This window comes from Erinaceus europaeus, chromosome 3, assembly GCF_950295315.1.
Source record: "Erinaceus europaeus chromosome 3, mEriEur2.1, whole genome shotgun sequence".
Lineage (NCBI taxonomy): Eukaryota > Metazoa > Chordata > Mammalia > Eulipotyphla > Erinaceidae > Erinaceus > Erinaceus europaeus.
Window position 1 is genome coordinate 111,483,189 of NC_080164.1, and position 27,324 is coordinate 111,510,512.

The 27,324-nt window shown below is 37.2% G+C and overlaps 1 long non-coding RNA gene across 1 annotated transcript in view; it reads right to left on the reverse strand.

Moving 5' to 3' along the window:
• Positions 1-23,080, reverse strand: part of LOC132537518 (uncharacterized) — a 171,815-nt gene extending 148,735 nt beyond the window's left edge. Inside the window, exon 1 of the long non-coding RNA XR_009548984.1 lies at positions 22,728-23,080. This is a non-coding gene — a long non-coding RNA (uncharacterized LOC132537518). The remainder of the gene's footprint in view (positions 1-22,727) is intronic.
• Between the last annotated feature and the right edge of the window lie 4,244 nt (positions 23,081-27,324).

Below are 27,324 nucleotides of genomic sequence, written 5' to 3' on the forward strand. Positions count from 1 at the left end.
CTCTCTGACTTAAAAAGAAAGAAAGAAAGATAGAAAGAAAGAAAAAGAAAAAATGTCCTTTCAGAGCATTTCTCAGTGGATACATAAATTCGAATGCCAACTTTAGTTTTTTTCTTTTCTGGGCTTTGAAAATGTATTCTGTTCCTATTAAGAAGTATTCAAATTATTCTATTCTTTAAATCACCCCCAATTTGACTACACGGCAAAAGACTTTTGTTTTTAAACTTTGCCCAAAGACCAAAGTTTAAAAACAAAAGTAATGATTCTATAAAAAAGTTTTTTTTTTAACTTGGGGGTTCAATGGTTTACAGTGAAGTTATGACACAAGGGTAGAGTTTCTCATCTCCCTGTGAAGTTCTTTATAGACCACTGCCCCACAGCTGAGGTCCCTCTACATCATTATGTACCAGGACCCCAAGGACCTCTCCACCCACTCCCCTCCTCTCCTTTTCCAGAATCCTTTGCTGGTTCCATTCAGTCTAAGTTTCACTTTGTGTTTCCTCTCTCCTTTCTTTCCTATAAGTTCCACCTCTACATGTCATGAGTTGGTACTGGTATTTGCCCTTCTCTTTTTGTCTTATCTTTAACATGATATCTTCAAGGTCCATCCAGGATGACATAGAAGGGATGATTTCGTTATTTTTAACAGCTGAATAGTATTGCATTGTGTATATAGACCAGAATTTTTAGGCCATTTGTCTGTCATTAAACATCTAGGTTTAAGCTAGTACAAATTGTGTTGCCATGAACATAGGTGTACATAAATCTCTTCTAATGGTTGTTTTTGTTTCCTTTTTAAAAAATATATTTTTTATTTTTTAATTATATTTTTAATTATGTATTATTGGATAGAGACAGAGAGAAATTGAAAGGGGAAGAGGAAGCAGAGGTAAAGAAACATAGAGACAGGGAGTCGGGCTGTAGTGCAGAGGGTCAAGCGCACATGGTGCAAAGCACAAGGATGGGCATAAGGGTCCCGGTTCAAGCCCCTGGCTCCCCACCTACAGGGGAGTCGCTTCACAGGCAGTGAAGCAGGTCTGCAGGTGTCTATCTTTCTCTCCCCCTCTCTGTCTTCCCTTCCTCTCTCCATTTCTCTCTGTCCTATCCAACAATGATGACAACAATAATAACTACAACAGTAAAACGACAAGGGCAACAAAAGGGAGTAAATAAATATTAAAAAAATAAACAGAAAGACACCTGAAGCCTTGCTTCACCACTTGTGAAGCTTTTTATTACCTTTATTTTGTTTGATAGAAACAGCTAGAAATCAAGAGAGAAGGGGGTGATAGAGAAGGAGAGAGGCAGAGAGGCACCTGCAACACTACTTCAAAAAAGCTTTGCAAAGCTTTCCCCCTGCAGGTGGGCACCAGGGACTTGAACCTGGGTGCCTGCACACTGTAATGCGTGCACTCAACCAAGTGTGCCATCAACTGGCCTCAATGAATTTTTTCTTAGGTTATTATTATTATTATTATTTCCTTATTGGGAGGTTAATGGATTGCAGCACAGACATGGATACTGTTTCTCATCACCCTGTGATAGGTGTCTGCAAAACACTCTCACGTTCAACTTGGGTCCTTTTCTCTCTTCATGCATTACGACCCCCAACGCCCTTCCATCCATCTCTTTCCTCTTCCCTTCCCCAGAATCCTTTCCTTTGGTGTAATATACCACACCCAGCTCAAATTTCATTTTGTATTCACCTAAAGACATTGAGTGAAAACAAAAATTTCAGAGTCACCAAAAATACTAATAAATCTCTTCTTCCCCCAATCCCAATCTCTAACTGGGGGCAGGGAAGAAGGGATAGATTGTTAAAGATACTATGACCAAAAGACAGAGAGAATGAACTAGGGCAAGAAAATTGATCTGGGGAAAAAAAGTCAATAACTCTTTCTGTGGGCACTTTAGCAATGATTATGTGAAGCCATCACTACTCAGAATAAGAAGTTTTTTTTTCAAAAAATTTTAATCAAATATTTAAAAAAAATGAATGTATTTTTTTATATTCATTGACACTTTCATTTATTCATTTTATTAGAAAGAGACACTGGTGGAATCATCTGCCCAGGGAAGTCAGGTTGATGTCATGGTATCAACTTGTTGGCTGTAAAAGCATTGCCCCACTAGAGAAGAGAGAAACAGGCTGGGGGTATAGATTGACATGTCAGTGCCCATGTTCATCAGAGAAGCAATTACAGAAGCCAGACCTTCCATCTTCTGCACTACATAATGATCCTAGGTCCATGTTCTCAGAGGGATAAAGAATAGGAAATCTTTCAAGGGAGGGGATTGGATATGGATCTCTGGTGGTGGGAATTGTGTAGAATTGCACCCCTCTTACCTTATGGTCTTGTCAATAGTTCCATTTTATAAATAAATAAAATAAAATAAAGAAAGAGACCAGAGCACAATTCTTTCTTACTGTTTTATACTAGCTATCAAATCTGGGAAGTAACTCATGCAAAGAATGTGTGCTAATCTTGAGGTTACCCCTCCCACCCATGCTAGGTCACTGTAATACAGGCTTTAAAAAAAATCTTACTTCCTGGTGCTAGGTGATGGCATACCTGATTGAGTACACACACTACAATGCTCAAGAACCCAGGTTCAAAGCTTTCAAACCCAGGTTTCAAAGCTTTTATCCCAGGGGGAAGGCTTTCTGAGTGGTGAAGCAGAGCTACAGGGTTTCAACATTTCTCTCCTTATCTCCTCATCTCCTTTCAACTTCTCTGTCTCTATCCAATAATAAATAAATAAATAGTTTAAAAATACTCCATCTGCATGGGGGAAGCTTCCAAAGCAGTGAAGTAGGGTTGTAGATGTCTCTCTGTCTCTCTCCCTATCAACCTCTTCATCCCCTCTCAATTTCTCTCTGTCTCTATCCAATAATAAGTAATTAAAAAGGAAAATAAATCCCTTGAAGTATGCAAGCAAAGTATTAAAGCAGTTTTAAATGGTTATATCTTCTATAAATGTTTTGAAGAAAAATATATCAAATATAGGGAGCTGGATGGTGGTGCCCTAAGTTAACCATATACATCAAAGTATGCAAGGATCCAGTTTCAAGTGTACAGTCCTCACCTGTTGTGGGAAAGCTCTGTGAGTGGTGAAACAGTGTCACAGGGATCTCTCTCTCTCTCTCTCTCTCTCACCCTCTCTTTATTTCGCTCTCTCTTTTATCCCATCTCCCTTCCCCTCTTGATTTCTTTCTGTTTCTATACAATGCATAGATAAATCTGATAGATTGATTCATGGTAACTCAAATCAGTCTTTCTAATATCTGAAAAGTAGTAACATGATATAAAACAATGATTGACAGCCTCAAAGTGAAATTTTAAATTACTATTTTTTTTAAATCACTGACTTCCTTTTTTTTTGTTTAAATATTTATTTATTCATTCCCTTTTTGTTGTCCTTGTTTTATTGTTGTAGTTATTATTGTTGTTGTCATTGTTGGATAGGACAGAGAGAAATGGAGAGAGGAGGGGAAGACAGAGAGGGGAAGAGAAAGATAGACACCTGCAGAACTGCTTCACCATTTGTGAAGTGACTCCCCTGCAGGTGGGGAGCCAGGGGCTTGAACCGGGATCCTTGCATTTTGCACCACCTGCGCTTAACCTGCTGCGTTACAGCCCGACTCCCAATCACTGACTTCTGAGACTATTCTGTCTTTTGCTAATAGAATTTCTGTTATTTTTATTTCATTTCCAAGACAAAAAACACATTCCATCTTATTAATCACATTTTGTTCTCAAGCCTTTCCACTCAAACAAAGGAAACTCAGTATTAAAATTAGAACAGAAACTTTAGAGATATATGCACATGATCTGAACAAACAAAACACAAATTGTATCTTTCATTAAACACAAGCATATTATACCTTAAGCAACCACGTTGCAAAAATTACCCCTTTCTTCATAAGTCAAAGCAAATTGAAGAACTGGTGAGCTTTAAGGGAGTTGCCATGAATAATGTATAGAGAACATAAACCCAAATTGGGTTGCGACACAAAATAAAAGTGCTTCTTTGGCAATCTTAAAATGCCATCAAAGTAATGTAATGCTCTTTCAAATTCCACAATATTTTTTCTTTCAAAACCACATATCACTTCCTACTAGTAGTAAAAACTTCATATTTTTATATTGGGAATAGATTTGGTATTTCATATTTGGTGGTGGTGAGAAGGAGAGTAGGAATTATTACTGTATAGACTATAGACTAAGATAAATCCACCTTCTATATTCCTCATTTTGGAAAGGCAATACCACATACTGGTAGTTGAATTCCCTGACACCATGTTTAACATAGCATAGTATCATGGAAATGGTCAAATAGTTCTTTTCATGTAAGCATTATTTCTAGGAGTCACCAGCCATCTTTGCTACAGAAGGAAAATAATTTGAGGTCCTGAAGTGATCAACAACACAACACAAATTATGAATTAAAAACTATCTTGTTTAAATGTCTGGGCAATACATAGTTGACCAAATAAAACTTTTTGAAAGTCATCAGTCACTTAAGACTCATATGGTCATGAGTCTAAGAAGCTCTCCAACAAGAAAACCAGGCCTACCCTCTAAGTGCTTCATTTTGCTTTTGAACTATATAAAGGACTTAAATGTTAGCCACGTTGATAAATAATGGCATTTAAAGAGTTAGTACACTCTCTATTAGAACCATGGCATACTACTGCTCAGATTTGAACCCTGAATTATCTAGTGGAGACTAATGTGCTGTAGGTATGATACTTACCTTTATAATTCTGTCTGCTGTGTAGTGTCCAGGTGAACATAAAATCTGAGTGTGGAAGACTGTAGTTAATGTTCTCACCTTCAACTCATTTCCTTTCTAGCTTATTTTCAGTGTTGTCTGAGAGAAACAATATAAAGTAGCACATCCAAACACTGTGCTTCTCAGTACTGCCCTATCAGATACTTGACTCAAAGTCTTTGAATTCAAAATCACTGTATATCTAGATCTCAGTAGCTCATATTCTTACTGAAATGTTTCATCAAGCTTAATTTAGAGATTTTTTTAAAGTAAAAACTGGTATAATTGATTCCTACATTAAAAAAAAAAAGTTGTGAAGGGGGCCACATAGTTGTAGTAGCGCACCTGGTTCAGCACACACATTGCAGTGCTCAAGGACAAACGTTCAACCACTCTTGAAGCAGAGCTGCAGGTGTCGCTCTGTCTCTCTCTACCTCTATCTTCCCCCCCATTTTCTCTCTGTAGTATCTACTTAATAATAAATAACTAAAAATATGTTTTGAGGTTTTAAAAGTTTTATAAGCAGTGGTGGGAGAATATTAGTTATTTAAGAAATCATAAAAATAATGATTGCATTAGAAAAAATGTAATGAAGATATGACTGCATGTATTTATTGCTGTTACCTTTACTGGCCATATAATTCTGTGATATAGACTTAAATAACTGGGGGACTGGGTGGTGTATCTGGTTGAGCACAGATGTACAATGTGCAAGGGAAAGCTTTGAAAGTAGTGAAGCAGTGCTACAGGTGTTTCTCTGTCTCTCTTCTCCTCTCTCTCTTCCTACCCTCTTGATTTCTAGATGTCTCTATCCAATAAATACAGAAAATAAAAAGTATCAAAATAGAATTAAATAACTTGAAAACATTGTTAAATTATATTATTTATTTATTATCAGATAGAGACAGAGAGAAATTGAGAGGAAAGGGGGAGAGAGAGAGGGAGAGAGACAGATACACCTGCATCCCTTCTTCACCACTTGTGAAGCTTTCCTCCTGCAGGTGGGGACTAAGGGCTTGAACCTGGGTCCTTGCACATTGTAATGTGTGCACTCAACCAGGTGCACCACCACCTGCCCTCTTGAAAACATTTTTTTAATCAAAAGAATGTTTACCCTGGAAACTGAGTGTAGACCATTTGTCATGCTTGGTCTCACTACTCTTCCCAGATTTCATCTTACCAGCTTAGCACATACGATTATAAAATATACTCTCATAAGCTGTTTTAGAGCTCTTTGAAAATAGAAATGCCCCTGTTACAAATAAGATTTCTAAATTGTTAAACTGAAAATACTCATTCAAACATTCACCTGTGGAATATACATTAAACATAAATGTTTTCTCTCAGAGCATGGACATATATGATTTTTCTAGGATAATCTCCAGCACATCCATGATCATGCAAGGATCAGCATTGTGTGAGATGTGTCTTAATTGGAGCATCAAAATGATTTTTACTAGAATGGTTCATTTAAACTTTTGTTCATGTATGCATGTATAGTTCTATTATTTTAATCAATGTGCCATTTTTCCCTTCCTAGATGTTTATTTCATAACAAGAATATGTAAATTATTTGAATAACTGAGTCCTCTTGCTCTGACCTTTACACATATCTCTCAGAATTGCAATGATATATAAATAATTGTAGGACTGAGGAGATAGCATGATGGCTTGTACACCAGACTTTCATGCCAGAGGCCTCAGACATCCCACATTCAGTTCTTGGTACCATCACAAGTCAGAGCTGAACAGGGCTTTTCTCTCTCTACCTGTGCATTAAAATATAAAGTTTTCAAAACATTTTTTTTACAGAAAGGGGAAACATAACTGGGGGGTGAGAGTGTTTTGACGAGCTATGAAATTTTCTTGACGATTTATGAAACTGTATCCATGTGCCAACAGCTGTTCTGTAAGCTATTAACCTACCAATAAAAAAGAGAAATTTGTGCATAAAAACATCCCCAAGTTAGCCTTTTAAAAAATATTATCAAGGAGTCAATTCAAGTAATTATCTTTCATTTTCTCATTGGAAATAGCCTTTTGAAAACAGTTTTATAGTTTCAGATGAAGCATAAAGAAAATAGGGTCTCAGGTCTTTTCCTCTCAACTGGTGCCTTTATTGAGGTGAATGCCTGAATGTGACCATCCAACTGTAATATTAATTTAGAAAGCAGCACCTCTAGGGAGATATTGCCGTCATGGACAACTGCTTTAATGTGTCTCATGCTTGTAAAAAAAAAAAGTATTTTTATAATATGTGCACTGATGGAAGCAACAGGCAGAACATACTGAACAAGTCAAAATATTGTGTTGAAATTATGGTAAGAAGTCAATAATAATAGATTGAAAGTTTACATAAAGACCCTACTGAAAAATACCTATTCTTCAAATACTAAGTTTCCTTCTCTCCAAGACTCACTGGTATGAATAAGCTATGATTAACCTATCTCTTCCAACATTGATGACTCATAAATTATTTTCAGTATTTTTCCAGCACCAACAATGTTCAAATAATGAATTATATATAGATTATCATTATGGATAGTTTGGTAGCTGCAAGAAGAATGTTAATGGATCAAAGAGAGCTGATATTATAATTTTAACAGATATGGCCTGAAATTTTTTATAATGGTTCTCATAAGAAGTGTTAAGTGATTTCATCCCCCAAAAGAGATACAGATGCATGTGGTTCAAAGTGTTAGGGAGATGGAATTTTATTTCACAATATATACATTCTTCAAATTACATGAGGTACACTTTGAACAGCTTATGACTATACTGCAAAGAAGGTGAAGAAATTGTCTTGAAAATTCACATATCCTAGATAAACTATAACTAATGGACATTTTCAGAGTTATTCACGCCAAGAAACTGCAGTGCACATTCTAGTCAAATCCACATGGGTCATTCTCAAGGATAGACCATATGTTAGGCCACAAAGACAGCATCAGCAAATTCAAGAGCATTGAAATCATCCCAAGCATCTTCTCAGACCACAGTGTAATTAAACTAACACTTAACAATCAACAATAGATTAGTAATAGCCCCAAAATGTGGAACTCAAGCAGTGTACTCAACAGTACACTACTTAACAACTACTGGGTCAAAGAGGAAATAAAGGAAGAAATCAAAATGTTTTGTGAGTTCAATGAAAATGAAGACACAAGCTATCAAAACCTTTGGGACATAGCTAAGGTAGTACTGAGAGGGAAGTTTATAGCCATACAAGCACACAGTAGGAAACAAGAAAAAGCACAAATAAACAACCTGATTGCACATTTTAAAGACGAAGAAGAAGAAGAAGAAGAAGAAGAAGAGGAAGAAGAAGAAGAAGAAGAAGAAGAAGAAGAAGAAGAAGAAGAAGAAGAAGAAGAAGAAGAAGAAGAAGAAGAAGAAGGAGAAGAAGGAGAAGAAGAAGAAGAAGAAGAAGAGGAAGTAGAAGAAGAAGAAGAAGAAAGGAACCCTAAAGCAACCAGAAGGACAGAAATCACTAAAGTTAGGGCAGAAATAAATAACATTGAAAATAAGAAAACCACACAAAAGATCAACGAAAGTAAATGTTGGGTCTTCGAAAGGGTGAACAAAATCAACAAACCTTTAGCCAGACTCACAAAACAAAAAAGGAGAATGTTTCATCTATCCTGAACCCCCCCCCCCCCGCAAGTGGGGACTGGGGCTTGAACCCAGGTCCTTGGCATAGTAAAATAAGTACTCAACAGTGTGCTTAGGGCTGGGTGGTGGTGCATCCAGTTGAGCACACATGTTACAGTGCACAAGGAGCTGGGTTTGAGCCTTCAGTCCCCACCTGCAGTGGGAGGTGCAAGTGGTGAGTCAGTGCTGCAAGTGTCTCTCTGCCTCTATCCTTCTCTATCTCCCCCTTTTCTCTTGATTTCTGGTTTTCACTATCCAATAAATAAATAAATAAAATAATAAAATCTAACAGAGAGAAATAGAAAAATAAAGAAGGAAATTATCAAAATCAAACAAATATAATAAAGTTTTAGGTTACTAAGTCAGTACTCAAAATTGGCTGTATGTCTATACACTAAGAACAGTCAGAAAAATTAATTATGATTATATCTTATGATTGCATCAAAGCATGAAATATCTTGACATAAGTTTAATGAAAGAGGTGTAGAACCTACATATTGAAAAATCACAAGATATCATTGAAAGGAACTGAAAAACAAAAAAAAGCAAGTAGATATAAATGTATTTTATAGATGTAGAATATAAACGTTAATAAGCATATTTATGTATTACTGGATAGAGGCAGAGAGAAATTGACAGGGAAGAGGATACAAAGTCAGAGATAGAGAGACAGGGACTTACAGTACTGTTCTACCACTTCTGAAGCTTCCCCCCTGTAAGTGGAGACTGGAAGCTTGAACCTTGGACCTTGCATGTGGTAGGTAACATGTGTGCTCTACCTGGTGTGACACCACCTGACTTTGGAATATAAAAAGTAACCTGTTTATAAAAACTATATACACTATAAATATCATGGACAGATTCAGTACAATCCCTATAAAAATGCTAGCAGCATTCTTTCACAGAAGTAGAACAATCATAAAATTTGTATGGAACCACAAAGTCCCCCATCAAACCAAACCATTCTTCAGAAAGAAGCACAAAATATAAAAAAATATAAATAAGCAAGCTAAAACTAAGAGGTTGCTGTTGTACTAGGGAAAACAATCAAAAGAAGGAAACGATAAACTATTTATTGGAGAAAACATTTTTAAGTCATATATCTGACAAGTGTTTAGTATCCAATATAGGAAAGAACTCCTACAGCTCAAAGCAAACAAACAACCTAATGTAAAAATAACAAGAGAATCTGAAAAAAAAAATTCCCAAAGAAAATAGGTAAAGAAGACACAATGACACTCAACACCATTAATCACTGAAAATCAAACACACATATACCTCATGCCTGTAAGAATTATAATTATTAAAAAGACAAGAAGTATTATTGACCAGGATGTGGGTAAAAGGAAGTATCTGTATACTGCTAGTGGGAAAGTAAATTTCTGTAACCAATACAGAAAACTCTTATGGGAGTTCCTCAAAAAAATTAAAATAGAACTAGTTATGTAGCCTAGTCATTCCATTGCTCAGTATTTATTTGAAGAAAACAAACAAACAAATAAAAATTAACTGGGAATGCACACCCTTTCTCATTACAGTTTTATTAAAAATAGACAACTAACACATTAGTGGGGTTGTCTGTTCAGGAAGTCTGGTTGGCATAATGGTAGCATCTGAAACCTGGTGGCTGGAAAGAGAGTTAACATATAAAGCCAAAGAAATTATTGACTAATCATGAACCTAAAGGCTGGAATAATGCAGATGAAGAGTTGGGGGGTCTCCATTTTGTAGATAGCTAGTAGGCATATTTTAGTTATATTCTAAAGGGCCTGTGGCTATACTAGTTTTTTTTTTTTCCCTGAGCTGAAATCTGATATGCAAATGGATCTAAGTTATCAGACAACCCCACCAAAGTGTCCTGGAGCTCTATTTCCCCAAAACCCCACCTCACTAGGGGAAGAGAGAGAGAGACTGGGAGTTTGGATCAACCTGTCAACTCCCATGTTCAGTGGGGAAGGAATTATAGAAGCCAGACCTTCTACCTTCTGTATCCCACAATGTCCTTAGGTCCATACTCCCAGAGGGTTAAAGAATAGGAAAGCTATCAAGGGAGGGGATGGGATACAGAGTTCTGGTGGTGGGAATTGTGTGGAATTGTATCCCTCTTATCCTATGGTTTTGTCAATGTTTCCTTTTTATAAATACATTAAAAAAAATAGACAACTATTGAAACAACCTACGTACTCATGGATGGATAAATGGATAAGAAAAGTATAGTGAATCAACAATTAAATAGCCTTAAACACAAAAATGAATGAGATATTGGCATTTACAAAAACATCAATGACTCTTGAAACTATTACTCTAAGTGCATTAAGTCAGACAGAGAATGACCAATAGAGACAGAGCATACATTGGTGTTTGTCAGAGGTAGATGATGGGAAAGTGAGTGAAATGCAGTTTTTACTTGCTTCATATACTATACTCCTGCCAAGCCTGTGTGTGTCCTTCCTATATGGCATGGCCCACTAGGTCTGAGACTATGCAAATGCCACTGTGTTTGGGGTCTTAGCCTCCTGCAAGAGCTTGCTGTGCCTGTGGCACCAATGGAAACTATCCATCATTTGGAGTGGACAGCATATGGCCCCATTAAACACTGGCCTTATCCCCACCCTGACTTTGCTCCTAGGGTTTCACACACCTCAATGGCCTGCAATGACAGCTGAGGCTAATGCCTCTGGAGAAACTCTATGGAGCAATCAGCAAGCAAGCGATACAGGTCTTGAAATACATCCCTCTCCCCTCTAACCAGGCTCAACAGACTTCTAGGCAGGCTGCCAGCTATATCTGCTACCATGTTTACTGTCTGCTGGTCCAGTTCTTACCTGGGTCTCAGAAGTAAACTGGGCTTGAAGAGCCTGCTGAGGTCAGAACCTGGCTGCACATGAGCTTAGCAGTAACCCAAAGCTTCTGGTAACTGCAATCAGCAGACTCTACTTACAGCAAACAGTGGTTGAAGAACTCTTGCTCAGCATAAGCAGCTATGGAGTTTACAGAGGCTGGTACCATTAAATGCTACTTCTTCCCACATGAAGACCCCTAGTTTCATCTGCTTTATTCCTACCTAAGGGCTTCTGTTTGTAAACAGTTTGCTGGGTTAAGAGCACACAGTAAGAAGTGCAAGGGCCAGTGCGAGAATGCTGGTTTGAGCCTCAGCTCCCCACCTGAAGGGGGGACACTTCACAAGAGGTGAAGTAGGTCTGCAGGTGTCTATCTTTCTCTCCCTCTTTGTCTTCCCCTGCTCTATTTCTCTCTGCCCTATCAAATGAATGTGTGTGTGTGTGTGTGTGTGTGTGTGTGTGTGTGTGTGTGTGTGTGTATTGCCAGAAATGGTGGATTCATAATGCCAGCCCGAAGTCCTAGGGGCTGAAGGCAATAAATAAGTAAGTAAATAAATAAATAAATAAATAAAAGACAGTTTGTCCTACTTTACATCTTACCACCTTTCAGCCACCAAGTTATATATGCTGCTATATTTCCATCCTGAATTTCCTGGGCAGAGGATATAATCAAGTTGTCCTGGAACCTCACCTGTCCAGAGCCCTACCCTTCTAGGGAAAGATAGAAAGAGGCTGGGGGTATAGATCTACCTGCCAATGCCCATGTCCAGTTGAGAATCAATTACAGAAGCCAAAACTCCCACCTTCACCCCATAAAGAATTTTGGTCCATATTCCCAGAAGGATAAAGAACAGAGAAGATTCCAATAGAAGGGGTGGGATAAGGAGCTCTATTGTGGGAACTGTTATAGAATTATACCCCCGTTAATTTACAATCTTGTAGACCATTATTAAATCACTAATAATAATAAAATACTACGGCAGAAACCTCTGTGCCTTCTAATTGCCCTAACTCCCACCCTGAAGGCTGGCTCTGGAATTCTAGACATCCTGAGGGAAGAAGAAGATTCATTTTATACAACAACCCAATATCCAGGGTGAGCACTACATGCAAATACATTCTGCAGTCATTACTTTTAATACAAGAATGTTAACCTCAGATAGATTTCAGAGCTACAAGGAAAGGGATATGGCCCAATTTATAGCAATGAATATTGGACAACAAACATAATGGAGATACAGCTGAATGTGTAAATTCACCCCAATTATTGAATAAACACAAGACTGTAAAAATTCCAATTGGAACAGGGCTAAACAAACTATTGGTAAAGAACATTACAAAGAAAGCCATAATCATACTCACTGAAATTAGCTGACTTCTAGATGAACAAATAATAGCTTAAACAGGGAAAGGGAAAATATGAGGAAAGTCCAAATACAAACCACTGAATCAAGGAATATTATAGTTATACTAAATATTGCAGTAAAGATCTTTACCCATAGACTTGCAAAGACAAAGGCTAAATGAGTGAACTGTGAGGCAAGATACTTAAAAACATCTAAAAAAAAAAAAAAAACAGAGGAGAAAAAATTAAAGGAATGTAAGGACTGGTTGAGGCGCATGTGCAAGGATGCAGGTTTGAGCCCCTGGTCCCCACTTGCAGGGGGAAAGATTTACAAGTGGTGAAGCAGTGCTGCAGGTGCCTCTTTCTCTCCCTCTCTACCTCCTCCTACCCTCTCAGTTTCAGGCTATCTCTATCCAATAAATAAAAATAGTTTAAAATAATTTAGACTTTTTAAAAATGATAATATAAGGGATTCCTGGAACAACATCAATAGGAACAGCCTTTGCATCATATGAGTTGGTTCCCAAAGGAGAAGAGTTTCTCTTTTAGAGTTGCAATGAAAGAGGGCAACATTCTTATTTGAATAAATAATACCTGGAAAACCCCCTCAATTATAAAAGGAAGTGAGAACAGACAGTCAGAGATAAGAAATTCAAATGATTCCAAGTAAAATAAGACTTAAACAGATGTACATTAAGCTAGTCCTAATGGCAAAGACAGAAATTAAGACTCTTAAAAGGATCAAAAGAAAACAGTCACATATAAGGGAACCTCTATAAGATTATAGTGGGAAGGCAGAGGGTGGATAGCATAATGGTTATGCAAAGAGAGCCTCATACCTGAGGCTTCAAAGTCCCAGGTTCAATCCCCCACACCACCAGCAGCCAGAGAGGATCAGTGCTCTAGTAAAAAAAAAAAAAAAAAAAAAAAAAAAAAAAAAGGAAAGAAAAAGAATATTAATGGGAAGATGAACTGTTCAGAAAATAGCTTTACAATGAATCTCTTTGTTTATTCTAATTCATCCTACCTCTATGACCTTCAATGTATCAATCTATAAGTAACTATAAGTTACTTCTATAAGTTACTATAACTATAAGTTACTATAACTATAAGTTACTATAAGTTACTATAACTATAAGTTAACTATAAGTTACAATCTATAAGTAACTTCCCCCCAAAAAACTTTATGCCCACAGCCTATAGAACAAGATGCTAGTGTCCCTCATCAATTCATCTGTAATAACTCCTCCTTCCTCTCTCCATATTCTAGAAATATATTAAACCCCCTTCTGCAGTATACACTCTATCACTTTATTGAGTTTTGAATTATGACTTTCAAAAATTAATTTCATCGCTACTACAGTAGGGGTATTTTAAAGGTGAGCACATTTTAAAAACTTGCATGATCAGAGGTTTCCATATATTTTAGTATCTTGAAAAAAATCAGATCAATAATGTGGGAAAACAATAGAGGAAGATTTGAGAAGTTATTTTGCAAAGAAATAATGAAAGTCTCCAGTTACCTCTCCCTTTTTAATGTATGTGCAAGACATGTTGTTAAGAAACAACAAGAAGACATTTAATTAACTTTACAAATCCACTTTGCAAGAACAAACAAAACACACCAGAAGTCAAGGCAATTTCCTTTATTTTCTTCCAGTTTTTATGTTATTATTATATGCAAAAGGTTAATTGATATGTAAAAAAATCCTTATAGTTTCAGAATTATTTTTGTTCAGACAGAACAAGCCAAGAAATGAGCCTTCAATATGATCATGATAATCAATCAGTCAAACTTGTGCTCATCCTCAAGAGCTTTGCAGGAACCTGTACTGTTTCTCAAGTAGCTTATTTTATTTTGAGAACACAAGCTTTGGGAACATTATCATTCGTGTGTACTGAAACAGGTCATTTGGTCCTTAGCTAAACAGCTGGAATGTGTTTTGTTAAAATGTTTGCCAGGCATATTGTGCTGGCAGAATCTGTTCTGCATCATTTTTAGAGGTTCTTACATTTTTTCCCCTTTTTACTTTTAAAGCAAGGAAACCAGTAACACCTGGTAACTGTCATGTTAAACTCGCAGTACTGCAAGTGATGCCTTTGTCCACATCTGGGAATCTGTTGCTCAAAGGCATGAAGATTCTTTGCTCTGGCTTTCTACACGTGATGCATGCCTGTCCCAGAGTGAACACTAATGACCAGAATTGAAGGACATTCTACTTTCAGAGCTACTTTCTCCAGTGCAAATCGCCAAGACAAGGATAGATAATAATGATACAGAATAATACAGAGGAATGTAGAAAAAGAGTAGCTCACATTACATGTAATTTCTCTTCTATCTTTATTTCCTTCTTTCTTTCTTTTAAAACCATTTTATGGGGATTTCAGTACAGTTTACAGCACAGTTGTTGAAGCATGCATGTACATTTGTCATCTCCATGAGATACGTATCGTATCTGCAAGACATTCTCACTTCCAACTTAGAGATCCTTTTCCACCATCATAAACCATGACCCCAATGTCCTCTCCAATATTTCCCATTCCTTCCTTCCCCAAAGTCCTTTGATTAGACCCAACACACCTCACCCAGTTTGATTTTCACTTTGTATTTTCTGGTTTTGTCTTTATTGTTAAAGTTCCATCAATAAGTGAATTATCTGCTACCTCTCCTTCTCTTTTTGGCTTATGTCACTTAATAGGATTCCTTCGAGTTCCATCCAAAGTGAGGTGAAGAAGAAGACATCATCATTCTTAACAGCTGATTAGTATTCCATTGTGCATATATACCAAAGCTTTCTTAGCCTTAGACTACTTTGAAGTTTGGGCTACTGTGAATCATGAAGCTATGAGCATAGCTGTGCACAGGTTTCTTGGGACAGGCGCCTTTGTTTCTTTTGGATATATCTCCATAGTTTTCCATTTCCAAGGCTGCTGAGTTATCATTCACCAACAGAAATAAGGCATGAGAGGGGGCCCGGTGGCGGCACACCTGGTTAAGCACACACATTACAGTGTGCAAGGACCTGGGTTCAAGGCCCTGGTCCCCGCCTTCAGGGGGAAAGCTTCACGAGTGGTGAAGAAAGGCTGCAGGTGTCTCTCTGTTTCTCTCCCTCTCTTTCCCCCCTCCCCTTCAATTTCTCTCTGTATCCAATAATAAATTATTTTTTAAAAAATATAGTTTAAAATGAATAATGCATTGGAGACAAAATCCCCCAGAGCTATGGAAAATAAGTTCAATGAAATTCAAACAGTAGTATGCACCCCTAAGTTAGGCATGAGAAACTCATCACACAGTGTGGATCAATTAGATTATAGGAAAGAAAATTCCAGTAACAAGTTCAATTGCTTTTCTGATGCTGCCCCCTTAGTTCATTTGCTTCATTCAAATCAGGTGAAGGTCCTCCAAGTAATACATGTTTTAATTTGTGTCTCTCATATACTTCACTAGGAAGGATAAAAAATAGTTGTGAATGTAGTCTGGTAGCTGGATCCATCCTGAATCTCACCTGTAACATTTTTGGAATAATTCTTTTTTTTCCCCAATAAAGCAAATTGGTTTATCCTGAATAAACTTTGTCTATTGTTATATATATAAAGAAGGGGGTCACTGACTGGATTAATCTATCAGTTCTTTGCTTCTAAACAACCTACAAAGAGCATAACTGAGCCTTATACAATTTTTTGCTTCAAACCCTATATGTTACCCCTCTTTCCCTGTAGGACATCTTGTTCCTCTGTGGATTCTAGACTCTGTTAATATGGTGGGCATAATCTGGGATTATATTCTCCCTACAGAACACACTCCATGAAGGTAGTATGGAAGACTTGCTTATTCAATGATGAATCTAAACATCAATTCTCTTTGACTTTTTATTTTATTTGTAGGTATATATTTATTGTTTCACCATTCTAAGTTGTGTTTTATCTATGCCTCATAAATGAGAAATTCAGTAATAACAAAGTGCCTCCCCCTTTTCTAAGCAGAGCATGGAATACTAATAAATCAAAGGACATCCAACAAGGAAGAGAAACAGAGACATGAGCACAAAAGAGCAGAGACAGAATTTCCCACACAAAGTTCTTTATTATTATTATTCTTTGGATAGAACAAAGAGAAATGGAGAGAGAAGGGGAAGACATAAAGGGGCAGAGAAAGACACCTGCCAATCTGCTTCACCGCCTGTGAAGCCATTTCCCTGCAGCAGGGGAGACAGAGGCTCCAACTGGGATCCTTCCGCCCTTTCTTGCACTTCGTGCCACATGCGCTTAACCCACTGCACTACACACAAAGTTCTTATGTCTTAATTAAAACACTAAAATAAATGGACAAACTATTTAAAACATAAGAATTATTAATATGTTTACTTTTTTTTTTAGATTTTTTTTTATTTATTTAAGAAAGGATTAATTAACAAAACCATAGGGTAGGAGGGGTACAACTCCACACAATTCCCACCGCCCAATCTCCATATCCCACCCCCTCCCCCGATAGCTTTCCCATTCTCTATCCCTCTGGGAGCATGGACCCAGGGTCCTTGAGGGTTGCAGAAGGTAGAAGGTCTGGCTTCTGTAATTGCTTCCTCGCTGAACATGGGCGTTGACTGGTCGGTCCATACTCCCAGTCTGCCTCTCTCTTTCCCTAGTAGGATGGGTCTCTGGGGAAGCTGAGCTCCAGGACACATTGGTGGTGTCTTCAATCCAGGGAAGTCTGGCCGGCATCCTGATGATACCTGGAACCTGGTGACTGAAAAGAGAGTTAACATACAAAGCCAAACAAATTGTTGAGCAATCATGGACCCAAAGCTTGGAAAAGTGGAGAGGAAGTATTAGGGAGGTACTCACTGCAAACTCTAGTATACTTCTGCTTTCTTACTTTGGTGCCATACTCCAAACTCAGTCAATTTCTGCTTTGCGTTTCTACTTCTTTTTTTTTTTTTTACATGCATAATATTCCCCAGATTCCCATTTAGCAATACAACCCCCACTATTTCATTCATCATTTTTCATGGACCTGTATTCTCCCCACCCACCCACCCACCCCAGAGTCTTTTACTTTGGTGTAATACTCCAATTCCATTTCAGGTTCGACTTGTGTTTTCTTTTCTAATCTTGTTTTTCAACTTCGGCCTGAGAGTAAGATCATCCCATATTCATCCTTCTGTTTCTGACTTATTTCACTCAACATGATTTTTTCAAGGTCCATCCAAGATCGGCTGAAAATGGTGAAGTCACCATTTTTTATAGCTGAGTAGTATTCCATTGTGTATATATACCACAACTTGCTCAGCCACTCATCTGTTGTTGGACACCTGGGTTGCTTCCAGGTTTTGGCTATTACAAATTGTGCTGCCAAGAACATATGTGTACACAGATCTTTTTGGATGGATGTGTTGGGTTCCTTAGGATATATCCCCAGGAGGGGAATTGCAGGGTCATAGGGTAGATCCATTTCTAGCCTTCTGAGAGTTCTCCAGACTGTTCTCCACAGAGGTTGGACCAATTGACATTCCCACCAGCAGTGCAGGAGGGTTCCTTTGACCCCACATCCTCTCCAGCATTTGGCTTGGTACTGGAACATGAACAGACACACTGACCAGTGGAATAGAATTGAGAGCCCAGAAATGAGGCCCCACACCTATGGACATCTAATCTTTGACAAAGGGGCCCAGACTATTACATGGGGAAAGCAGAGTCTCTTCAACAAATGGTGTTGGAAACAATGGGTTGAAACATGCAGAAGAATGAAGCTGAATCACTGTATTTCACCAAATACAAAAGTAAATTCCAAGTGGATCAAGGACTTGGATGTTAGACCAGAAACTATCAGATACTTAGAGGAAAATATTGGAAGAACTTTTTTCCGCATAAATTTTAAAGACATTTTCAATGAAACGAATCCAATTACAAGGAAGACTAAGGCAAGTATAAACCTATGGGACTACATCAAATTAAAAAGCTTCTTCACAGCAAAAGAAACCACTACCCAAATCAAGAGACCCCTCACAGAATGGGAGAAGATCTTTACATGCCATACATCAGATAAGAGTTTAATAACCAACATATATAAAGAGCTTACCAGACTCAACAACAAGACAACAAATAACCCCATCCAAAAATGGGGGGAGGACATGGACAGAATATTCACCACAGAAGAGATCCAAAAGGCCGAGAAACACATGAAAAAATGCTCCAAGTCTCTGATTGTCAGAGAAATGCAAATCAAGACAACAATGAGATATCACTTCACTCCTGTGAGAATATGTTTACTTTTTATTAGTGATTTAATAAGAATTACAAGATTATAAGATAAGAGAGGTATAATTCCACACAGCTGCCATCACCAGAGTTCCATGTCCCATACCCTCCATTAGAAGCCTCCATATTCTTTCTCTGGGATTATGGACCAAAATTTCTTAATGGGTGGAGAAGATGGGAGTTCTGGAGTCTGTAACTGCTTCTTTGCTGGACAGGGATACTGGCAGGTAGATCCATACTCCCAGCCTATTTCTGTTTCTATCAGGCCACTCAAAGAATTTGGCATTAGAGCCCTTGTACTTGCAATCTTGAGACTCCCATGTTCTATCACAACACAACAGTATACTAGAACTGAGTATTTCTCTCAATCTGAATCTCTCTCTCTCCACTTCCCTCTCCCTCTCTCTCTCTCTCCTCTATCATCTCTCTTTCCCCCTCTCAAAATGAATAGGGTAGAATCTATGCAATGAACTTGAAATAAATGGGGAGATGTTCATGGATGAAATTATTTAATTTTTTGTTTGCTAATCCAACTATATTTTAACCAAATCAAATGCTAATCCATAAATAAGGGATTCTTTAGCTTGGAAAATCAAATCCAAGATACAATATGATCCTCTATTTTTTTCCTGTTACAATGAAATATTTTAATATATTTTCTATTTATCCTATTTAATTAAGATAAAAGTTTATTTCACTTACGTCTGAAATAAGAAGCATATTTATATATATTTTTTACTTTATTCATATGAAGTTTGCTCTCTCCTCTTTTAACCTTCTGCTAGTTACATATTTGCATTCTTGGCTAAGGAACAAGAGTTACTGTTTTGAATCTTGTACTTAAAATACAGTCTCCTTCCATTAAATATTCTTTATTCTTTTCAAGTATCCCAGGGAACAATGTGTCATCTTTTGTTTGTAGAGGATTACAAGGAACCCTTCATTTCTTTATTATATAAATAATGTCTTATTTTTTACTATATATATATGTATATATATATATATATTACTGTAAATTAAATGCAAAGGAAATTTATAACACCATCTGGATGCCAGACTCTTAACAAGGACAATCTGTGCTATCTATGCACATAAAAACAGTGAATTTCCTGGGTTGGGTCAATGCTTGCAAATACCCTCTCTATTTGCATGGCTGAGGTGTTTTCTTTTGTTTTTGTTTTTTGTTTTTCCACCTGGGTTATTGCTGGGGCTCAGTGTCTACATGATTCAACTACTATTAGTGACCATTTTTTAATAGAGGGGGAGAGACAGAAAGAGAAAGACAGAGAAGAAACACCTACAGATTCTACTGCTCATGAAGCTTCTCTGCTACAGATAGGGACTTAGAGTTTAAACCAAAGTCCTGGAATGAGGTGATATGTGTACCTGGATGGAGGGATGTTCTAGACACAGCCCCATTCAAGGGATCTTACCTTTATGATATGATTATCACATTCCCAAATACAGTACAGATACATAAACACATGGTCCATGTGTTTTCCTAGTATAAAAATAACATATGTTCATTTGAAATATGCACAGAGATGATTAAGGGAACAATATGTATTTTACATTTGCCTGAAGTAACTGTTGTATATAACATACTGAATTTCTCTTTTATACTAAACAGTCACTAAGTAAGTACACATTGCTTGAGCAAACACATTATAGTAAAGGTCCTGGGTTCAAACCCCCAGTTCCCACCAGCAGGTGGAGGATGCTTCATGAGCAGTGAAGCAGGGCTGCAGGTGTCTCTCTCTGTCTCTTTCCCTATCTCTCCCTTCTTTTTCAATCTCTCTCTGTCTCTATCAAAAGTAAATAGTAAATAAACATTGAACTAGAAGTAGGAAGTCTTAACCACTATAGTCTGGTATCACATGTGAAATCTAAAGAAGCTCAGAAAGGGCTGTGAAAAAGAACTCCCTGTATAGTGCAGCACAGGATGCTTGCTTGACACAAGATCTGTAGGGTTTGATATAATCATAGACATTATAATTAGGAAGAGCACAAAGCAGGGTTTCCATTTCCAAAACACAATGACTACTGAAGAACAATGTCATGACATTTATTAGTGAGTTATAATCAAGTTTAGGAACCATGGATTTACGTCTGAGAACTTCAGTCTTCCATTTAGGCATTAAGCTGATCGGTCAAAAAACCCAGAATTACTTTCTACTTTATTGTTTGCTTGCATTTGCTGTGGATTCTAGAAAAAAATAGTACAAAGTAATATAATAAGCTATAAATATTTTATAATTGGATATACAAATATAGACAGATAGTTGTAGCAATAATACTTAACCCATATCTACCTTAAGAGAACTACTATAGCTTCCAGTGGAGGGAGTGAGGATATAGAATTCTGGTGGTGGAAACAGTATGGAATTATATCCCTGTTATTTTATAACTTTTAAAATCAATATTGTCATTAATAAAATAAATAAATAAATGTACCTTGACCCCCACAGTCTCATATGACAGAGATTACTACATTTAACAGCTTGAGGTTATTTTACTTATTGTTATCTACAGAATTCTGCACTGAAATCAAACTTCCCACTTAATTATAAAATCAAGATAAGGACAGGTGGTAGCACACCTAGTTGAATGCACACATTACTGTGCTTAAGGATCCAGGTTCAAGCCTCTGGTCCGCAACTTCAGGGAAAAGCTTCATGAGTGGGGAAGCAGTGCTGCACGTTTCTCTTCTCTCTGCCTCTTTTCATATCAAATAAATAAAAAATAACAAATACAGACTTTTTTTTTTTTTACCAGAGCAGCTCTGGCTTATGAGGATTGAACCTGGGACGTTGAAGCCTCAGGCTTGAGAGTCTGTTTGCATAACCATTATGATATCTACCCCCTGCCCATGGATAGATATTTTTTAAAGTGAGAATGAACTTGAATTCTGCTACTTAGCAGAACCATCTAATAATTATAGCCCTTACTTTACTACAGAATCCCTTCCTTACCTGCCCTGAAATCAATCTTCCCACTTGACTGTAAGAGAAAGATGGGGGAGTTCCTGGAAGATGGTGGACTGAGAAGCTGCTAGTGGCTTGAGCTCTGACCACACCTTCTGGAAACGGTAGGATTTTCTGCCTTTAGTAGGCCTATCAATAAGGGGTCCTAGCGGTAACACAAAGGAGGTGACTATAACTTAATTTGGGTTAATAAATAGAGTAGAAAAAAAGGGGGGAAATTTTTTTTTCCATTTAATTATAAAGCACACCTCCTCCCCCTCCCCACCCCCCCATAACCAATCCCTGGGAACCAGCTCCTAGCAGGCTCCCTTGTTGAACTTCTGTCTTTACCAAATTCCTTTCCCACCAGGGAGTATCATTCATTCTAAGTCTATACCCTTCTGAAACCTCTGGCCATTTTTTTTCTTTCTAAGTAGCCAACCCCCACCTCACCCTGCATAGCTAATTAAATAATTAAAAATAAATAAATAAATTTTTTCCTTTCACCGCTCTTTTATGACTGTTCTTTTTCTTATCTTTTTTTTCTCTCTTTTTTTTCTTCTTTTTCTCATTCTTGTCATCCTTTCTTCCTTAATCCTACAGCTTCCAAAGCCACAGGCCCCAGCCCCCACACCACCAAACAGTATGCTTTTTTGAATTCACTGATACACATTTGGGAATTATTTTGGAGAAGAATTCTGACTCAGTGTGGACTCTCACTGCGAGTGTCTCTGCTCAACTTCCATTCCTCCTTTAGCCACCCCTAGAATATACAGTGGATAGTAGATTTGTATAACTGTCTATTTCAGCCATCCTTGTCTAGTCCTGAGGATTTTTTTTTCTTTTCACTGCTCTTTAATTATAGCTCTTTTTCTTATCTTTTCCCTTTTCTATCACTTGTCTCTTTTTTCTTTTTCTTTTCTTTTTTTTTTTCTCTTGTCATACACTTCTTCCTTCTTCTTTGCCTTTCTGAATTTGTGAATTATTTTGGGGAAGAAATCTGACTCAGAGTGGACTCTCTATGTGTGTATCTCTGTTCTAGTTCCCTTTCCCCTCTTGTTACCCCTAGAATATACAGTGGATAGTAGATTTGCATAGCTGTCTATTCTTGCTATCCCTTCTTTCTTTTCTCTTTCTTCTTCACTGGGATTTGGTTACTATTTTTTCACAGACTGGAGAAATTGTATGGCTAACTGATTGTGATTAAACTGCTTCAATACTTGCTTCAGTTGCTACTGTAATACCTGAGGTTGGTGAGTGCAATTGTCATAAAGGTATTTAGTACAGTATTGCTTGTGCTCAAAACACAACAACTGAGGAACAACAGAGCATAAAAAAAGAAATACATAAATCAAAAAATGGGTAGATCAAAAACAAATAAAACTTCTACTCCAATGAATGAAGACAAGAGCCCGGAAGAAACTACAAATCAGCCAGAAGTAACCATAGATAAGAAAAGTATGCAAGCAATAATAAACTTATTAATCACAGAAATGAAAACAACATTGGAGGAAAGGAATGGCAGTATTAGCGAAACAACAGTTGAGACCCCCAAGGAAAATACTGATTATCTTGAGGCAATTAGAGAACTGAAAGCTGAAATAGCTGTAATAAAGAAAGAAGCTGAGGCAAGGGAAAGCAGACTAACAGAAGCAGAAAACAGAATTAGTCAGACAGAGGATGAGTTAGAGAAAACGAAGAAAGAGGTGAAAGAGCTTAAAAAGAGATTGAGAGACACTGAAAACAACAACAGAGACATATGGGATGATCTCAAAAGAAGTAACATCCATATAATTGGCCTGCCAGAGGAAGAAATAGAGGAAGGGGAAGCAAACATTCTAGAGGAAATAATAGAAGAAAACTTCCCAGACCTGAATAACAGAAAGGACATCAATATTAAAGAGGCCCAGAGAGTACCAAACAGAATCAACCCAGACCTGAAGAAACCAAGATACAGCATAGTCACAATGAGAAGTAGTAAGGATAAAGAAAGGATCCTAAAGGATGCAAGAGAGAAACAAAAAGTCACATGCAAGAGAAAACCCATAAGATTATCTGCAGATTTCTCCACTCAAACTCTAAAAGCTAGAAGAGAATGGCAAGATATCTATCGAGCCCTGAATGAAAAAGGGTTTCAACCAAGGATAATATATCCTGCTAGACTTTCATTCAAACTAGATGGAGGGATCAAAACCTTCTTAGACAAACAACAGTTAAAGGAGGCAACCATCACCAAACCAGCCCTGAAAAAGGTTCTAAAAGACCTCTTATAAACAAGAACATCACTATAATACTGGCAATATATCAGAGCAAACAAAAAAAATTTTTTTAAAACATTGGCAATAAAATACATTAAATCCATAATATTAATAAACGTCAATGGCTTAAACTCACCCATCAAAAGGCAGAGAATAGGGGGATGGATCAGAAAACATAATCCAACCATATGCTGGTTGCAAGAATCCCATCTGTCACAACAAGATAAACACAGACTTAAAGTGAAAGGATGGAAAACTATCATACAGGCTAATGTACCACAAAAAAAGGGCAGGAACAGCCATTCTCATCTCAGACACGATAGACTTTAAATTAAATAAAGTAATAAAAGATAGGCAAAGACATTACATAATGATTAGAGGATGAATCAGCCAAGAAGACTTAACAATTATTAACATCTATGCACCCAACGAGGGATCATCTAAATACATTAAGCACCTACTGAAAGAATTTCAAAAATACATCAATGATAATACAATAATAATGGGAGACTTCAATACCCACTCTCACACTTAGACAGATCAACAAAGCAGAAAACCAACAAAGATACAAGAGAATTGAATGAAGAGATTGACAGACTAGACCTCTTGTCATTTTCAGAGTCCTTCACTCCAAAAAACTGGAATACACCTTCTTTTCAAATCCACATAACACATACACAAGGATAGACCACATGTTAGGCCACAAAAAACAGCATCAATAAATTCAAGAGCATCGAAATCATTCCAAGTATCTTCTCAGACCACAGTGGAGTAAAACTAACATTTAGCAAGAAACAGACAATTATTAAAAGTCACAGAATTTGGAAACTAAACAACATACTCTTTAAGAACCACTTGGTCAGAGATTCACTCAAGGAGGAAATTCAAATGTTCCTGAAAACAAATGAAAATGAAGACACAACTTATCTAAATATTTGGGACATAGCTAAAGCAGTACTGAGAGGGAAACTTATAGCCATACAATCACATATTAAACACTAAGAAGAAGCTCAAATGAACAACCTTTCTAAACACCTCGAGGACTTAGAGGAAGAGGAACAAAGGAACCCTAAAGCATCCAGAAGAACAGAAATCACTAAAATAAGATTAGAAATAAACAACATTGAAAATAAAAGAACCATACAAAAGATCAATGAAGCCAAATGTTGGTTCTTTGAAAGATTAAACAAAATTGACAAGCCCCCTAGCCAGACTCACCAAACAAAAAAGAGAGAAGACTCAAATTAATAGAATTGTAAACGATGGAGTAGATATCACAACTGACACCACAGAAATCCAGAGAATCATGTGAAACTTCTATAAAGAACTCTACACCACCAAGCTAGAGAATCTGCAAGAAGTGGAACAATTCCTAGAAGCATATGCCCTTCCAAAACTGAACCAAGAAGAACTACAAAATCTAAATGCACCAATCACAGACAAAGAAATTGAAACTGTTATTAAAAACCTCCCCAACAACAAAAGTCCTGGACCAGATGACTTCACAAATGAATTCTACAAAACTTTCAGGAAACAGTTAGTACCTATACTTCTTAAGCTTTTCCATAAGATTGAAGAAACAGGAATACTCCCTTCCACCTTCTATGAAGACAACATCACCCTGATACCAAAAGCTGATAGGGATAGAACAAAAAAGGAAAACTACAGACCAATATCTCTGATGAACATAGATGCCAAAATATTAAACAAGATCTTGGCCAACTGGATACAACAGCACATCATAAAGATTGTTCATCACGACCAAGTGGGATTCATCCCAGGAATGCAAGGCTGGTTCAACATCCATAAGTCAATCAATGTCATTCACCACATCAATAAAAGCAAAGCCAAAAAACACATGACTATCTCAATAGATGCAGAGAAAGCCTTTGACAAAATCCAACACCCATTCATGCTCAAAACTCTACAAAAAATGGGAATAGATGGGAAATTCCTCAAGATAGTGGAGTCTATATATAGCAAACCTACAGCCAAAATCATACTCAATCGACAGAAGTTGAAAGCATTCCCCTTCAGATCGGGGACTAAACAGGGCTATCCACTATCACCATTACTTTCCAACATAGTATTGGAAGTTCTTGCCATAGCAATCAGGCAAGAGAAAGAAATCAAAGGAATACAGATTGGAAGGGAAGAAGTCAAGCTCTCACTATTTGCAGATGATATGATAGTATACATAGAAAAACCTAAAGAATCCAGCAGAAAACTATTGGGAGTTATTAGGCAATATAGCAAGGTATCAGGCTACAAAATCAATGTACAAAAATCAGTGGCATTTCTTTTTTTTTAATTTTTATTTATTCCCTTTTGTTGCACTTGTTGTTTTTATTGCTGTAGTTATTATTGTTGTTGTTGTTGTTAGATAGGACAGAGAGAAAAGGAGAGAGAATAAATATCATCCAAATGAATATTCTCCCCAGAGCCATATACATATTTAATGCAATACCCATCAAAGTTCCACCAAGCTTCTTTAAGAGAATGGAACAAACACTATAATCATTTACGTGGAACATGAAAAAACCTAGAATTGTCAAGACCATCTTAAGGAAAAGAAACAGAAATGGAGGCATCATACTCCCAGACCTTAAACTATATTACAAAGCCATCATCATCAAAACAGCATGGTACTGGAACAAAAATAGGCACACAGACCAGTGGAACAGAATTGAAAGCCCAGAAGTAAATCCCAACACCTATGGGCATCTAATCTTTCATAAGGGGTCCCAAAGGATTAAATGGAAAAAGGAGGCTCTCTTCAATAAATGGTGCTGGGAAAACTGTGTTGTAACATGCAGAAGAATGAAATTGAACCACTTTATCTCACCAGAAACAAAAATCAACTCCAAATGGATCAAAGACCTAGATGTCAGACCAGAAACAATCAAATACTTAGAGGAAAACATTGGTAAAACACTTTCCCACCTACACCTCAAGGACATCTTTGATGAATCAAACCCAATTGCAAGGAAGACTAAAAAAGAAACAAACCAGTGGGACTACATCAAATTGAATAGCTTATGCACATCCAAAGAATCTCTCACACAAACAAAGAGACCCCTCACAGAATGGGAGAAGATCTTCACATGCCACACATCAGACAAGAAACCAATCATCAAAATATATAAAGAGCTCAGCAAACTTAGCACCAAAAAAGCAAATGACCCCATCCAAAAGTGGGCAGAGGATATGAACAAAACATTCACCTCAGAGGAGAT